The sequence below is a fragment of the Canis lupus genome, chromosome 19 (assembly GCF_011100685.1).
Source record: "Canis lupus familiaris isolate Mischka breed German Shepherd chromosome 19, alternate assembly UU_Cfam_GSD_1.0, whole genome shotgun sequence".
Taxonomy (NCBI): Eukaryota; Metazoa; Chordata; class Mammalia; order Carnivora; family Canidae; genus Canis; species Canis lupus.
This window is the reverse complement of record NC_049240.1, coordinates 15008273-15012873: the sequence shown is the minus strand read 5'-3', so window position 1 is coordinate 15012873 and position 4601 is coordinate 15008273. Positions and strand designations below refer to the sequence as shown.

Sequence of the window (4601 nt, the reverse complement as noted above, 5' to 3'; positions counted from 1 at the left end):
AAATACACCATCCAGGTGGATGCTAAAGAAAAAGAAGACTTGAAAAGTTGTGCTGAGTTTGTCTCCCTAAAAGACGAGGATTGAAAAGTATAAAAAAGAGCTGGGAGGAGGAAAAACATAATTCCATTTGATCAGATCACCACTGAGGATTTGAATGAAGTCTTCTCAGAAATCAAACTGGTCAAGGAGTATCGCTATTGGCCTGACAAGACAATTGAAAATTTATAAACTTATTCTGGGGAAAAGCTCTGACCTTCATATTATAAACACTGGATTTTTAAAATAATGATATAAAAATAAATTTAAAAAAATTACACAGTAAACATATGTATTATATATGATATAAATATATGTATACACACACATATATAGTGAAGTGATTACTGAGATAAGTATAATGAACAATCTGACTTAGTGTTGGATTTTCTTTCTTTTGAATATCATGAGACATGTCCAGGGGTCCTGGGCAGGGACAGGTCCAAGTAGGTAGAGTATGGGGTTTCCCAGGAATATAAATAGGGTGCAATCAGAGTCTGCATGGTGAACTGTATGACATCAGGTGTAGGGGCAGATCCCAATGGAAGGGCAGGGAGAGGATGTCTGGGATGCACTAAATATCAAGATTGGAAAACAGAAAGGCAGAGTAAGACCTGAGATACTGCAGCTCCCACAGATCAACCCAATGGAAGCCTAATCTCACAGGATGGGTGGAATCCAAATAAATCCAAAGGGTTTTCAAAGATCACACTTAAGTTTAAAATACTACTTAAGATTCTTTAGCCAATAAAAGATGAGATGCTAATACAATCTATATTAACAAGTTAATCACAATGTGAAGATCATCCAGCATCACTGACAGATAAAGGAAAATGACTTTTCTAGAATCTTAATAATGACTGGAATTTTTCACTTCTAGAGCATCTAGGATTCAGAGTCCAGCCATGAACATGGAATAGCTCTCTATTTTCAATATATTTTTTTCTAACAATTAAAAACAAATTTTGTCCATGCTATTTCTATTCATGTAAGAACCACAGGAGGGTACATGAAATGATTTGGAACAAACATGTGGAAAATAAAAAATATCTTACAAAGTCATCTGAAGATACTCTTCCTTTCAAACCATGTTCATTTGACCAAAACTTTTATATAACACATGATGGATCAATTTACATGATGGAAATGGTAAACATATATTTTCATAATTCTATGTATATTTTTATTTTGAATAAACCGAAACAAGTTCCAGGTTTTCAATTTTTCTCTCCCCCTGACTCAAAGTACATTGTCATTTAATATAGACTTTAAAAAAAAAATCTGCTAGAGTGAAATTTTACATAACACATAAATGTGCTAATATTTCAAAAGCACAAATGTACGTCCAAACTAGGATAAATGAAGCAAGAAAAAGAAAGAGAAGGCAACCAAACTGGAAAGGAAGAAGTAAAATTATGTTTATAGGTGACATGATCTTATTTATACATAATTCTAAAAACTCTACCAAAAAAAAAATAACAATAACCTGTTAGAACAAATAAACAAATTTGGTAAGTTACAGAACACAAATTGATAGATGAAACTCACTTGTGTTTCTATACACACTGAACTATTCAAAAAAGAAAGAATATTATCTATAACAGGATCAAAAAGAATAAATACTCAAGAATGAACATAAGCAAAGAGTGAAAGACTTGTATGCTGAAAACTACTTTGATGAAAGAAATTAAAGACACAAATAAATGGAAAGACATTCTGTGTTCATAGATTAAAGGCTTAATATTGTTAAAAGGCCATACTCCCCAAAGCAATCCACAGTTTTGATGTTATTCCCATCAAAATTCTAATGGCATTTTCACCACAGAAGACTTAGATAGCTATAGCAATCTTGAAAAAAAAAAAAAAAAAAAAAGATGTAAGTATCACACTTCCTAATTAAATATATATTACAAAGCTATGGTAACTAAAACAGTATGGTATTGCCTAAAGATGGACATATAGATCAAAGAAACAGAACTGACAATTTAGAAATAAATCTATGCACAATGGTCAAGGGTGCCAAAAATATACAATGGGGAAAGGATAATCTATTCAACAAATGGAGTTGGAAAAATTGGATAAAAAAGAATGAAATTGGACCCTTATCTCACACCATAAACAAAACTCAAATCAAAATGGATTCATTAAAAAAAAAAAAAAAAAAAAAAAACAAAAACAAAAAAAAATGGATTCATTATTTAAATGTAAGACCTGAAATATAAAAGTCCTAGGAAAAAACATAGACAGGCAGCATTATGACATTGGTTTTGGCAATTATTTCATGGACATATCACCAAAAGCACAGGCAACAAAGCAAAAATAAACAAATGGGGGACAGCATCTAATGAAAAAGCTTCTGTACAGCAAAGGAAACACCAGAGTGAAAAGACAACCTGGGAGAAATGGGAGAAAATATTTGCAAACCATATACCCAATAAGGAGTAATATTCAAAATTCAAGAGCTTTTCTTAGGCAGTGGCTGAAGATGGAAGAGGGGCAGTCCTGGTGCTCTATGGCCAAGGCCATCTCCTGGGCTCACTGGTGGCGGTTGTGGCCAAACAGGTGCCGCTAGGCCAGAAGGTCATAGTTGTGTGCTGTGAGGGCATCAACATTTCTGGCAATTTCTACAGACACAAGTTGTTTCTGGCCTTCCTCCACAAGCAACCCATCCCATGGCCCCTATCACTTCCAGGATGCCCAGCTACATCTTTTGGTGGACAGTGAAAGGCATGCTGCCCAATAAAACCAAGCAAGGCCAGACTTTCCTGGACTGCCTCAGATGTTTGATCGGATCCTACCACCCTACAACATGAAAAAGCAGATGGTGGCTCCTGATGCCTTCAAGGTTGTGCAACCGAAGACTACACGAAAGTTAACTCAACTGGGGTACCTGGCTCATGCTGGCTGGAAGTACCAAGCAGTAACAGACACTCAGGAGGAGAAGAGGAAGAAGAAGGCCAAGATCATTACTAGAAGGAAAAACAGCTTGTAAGGCTACAGAAACAGGTCTAAAAGAACATGGAGAAGAAAATGGATGAATACACAGAGGTCCTCAAGACCCACAGATTCCTGGTCTGAGCCCAATACAATGTCCTGTTTATTCCTCATGCTTGGTCTGGTCTGCCTTCCTCCATCTTGCTGTAGGAATAGGGGACTTCCAGGGGCTGCTGTCCAGATGCCATAGGCAGCCTGGGGCTTAGAATGCTGGAAACGTAGAAAGGGCCTTAATAACTGCTATTAAGAAAGGTCTTCTAAGGAGCTTAAAGAGTTCTAAGAGTTTTGAGACATCATTGCCTGTGACCTAAGTATTCATGAGAGTTTTAAGAAATGTACAGTTGGAATAACTAGTGCAGTTTCACTATTTGCAAAAGAGATCTGGTACATGATTGGAGGGGAACCCTGCAGTGTGAATGGGGCATGTGTAAACTCCCCACATGGTCAGGTTCTGTACTCCTCTGGTAGGGCGTGAGGGTATTGGGGACCAAGCCTGGTGTTATACAAAAGCATTTCCTGACGTGTATTCTGGGAAGTACAGCCAAGGGGTCACAGGTGCTGCCCTCGTGCTTTCCCGGTATTTTGTGCCAAAACTAGTAACTTATTTTTAAAGAAAAAAATACAAAAAGAACTCCTTCAACCCAATACTAAAAACAAACAACAACAACAACAACAAAACAGATTTAAAGTGGGCAAAGGATTTGAATATACATTTCTCGAAAGACATACAAATGGCCAACAAGTATATGAAGAAGTTCATTCTTCACTAGAAGAGCATTAATAATCACCAAGGAAGTGCAAAGCCAAACCATATTGAGGTAGCAGCACCTCACATCCGTCAGGATAATTTTTCTTTTAAAGATAACTTTAGGTGACATTGTGGAGAATTTGGAACTCTTTCACACTGGTAGTGGGAATGTACAATGGGGCAGCCTTCTCCATTTTATTTATTCTTTTTGGAACTCCTGCTATTCTAATGTTGGACTTTTGGGGAAAGTCATCAAAATGATGTGACCACTGATTGACCCATAAGCTGGAGCTGGACACCCAGAGGCTCTTCACCCCCACCCCTATTCTTGGGATGTGGTTTCCGCTTGCTTTTCCCACTCCAAGGGACATAGCCTTGAGGTAGTGATGTGGTGTTAACACTTGCATCTGGTGTACCAGACTGAACCCAGTTAAGGACTCTCTATAAGAATTCAAGATTAAACTTTTAAGATTTGGAGGGTGGATGCAGGGATCCATTTGTCTTACTATCACCCAAGACAAGCCTCATATGTAGGTTCCTTTTTTCATTAAAACCACCACCTACCAACCTGGAGTGGCCTACCACTTTCTTTGGCCTCTCCCTGCCCTCTAAGTAGAGAGGTCAATTTCAGATTACATCAGAGAAGCTCCTGGAGGGCTGTGAAACAATAGACATCTTGAATTAATCATTTTCATGTTTTAGATTTTCTCTCATATTTACTACCCTCGTCTTTTTGCCCTACTTTTCATAAAGCCATTGACTTCATCTATCAATTTCTCATTTTTTAAATTGTTGTGGGTTATTTTTGTTTAATTGCAACATT

The 4601-nt window shown here is 37.3% G+C and overlaps 1 pseudogene; it reads left to right on the top strand.

The window, feature by feature from the left end:
* Positions 1–449: 449 nt before the first annotated feature.
* Positions 450–3114, top strand: LOC119877288 (annotated as a pseudogene).
* Positions 3115–4601: the final 1487 nt, after the last annotated feature.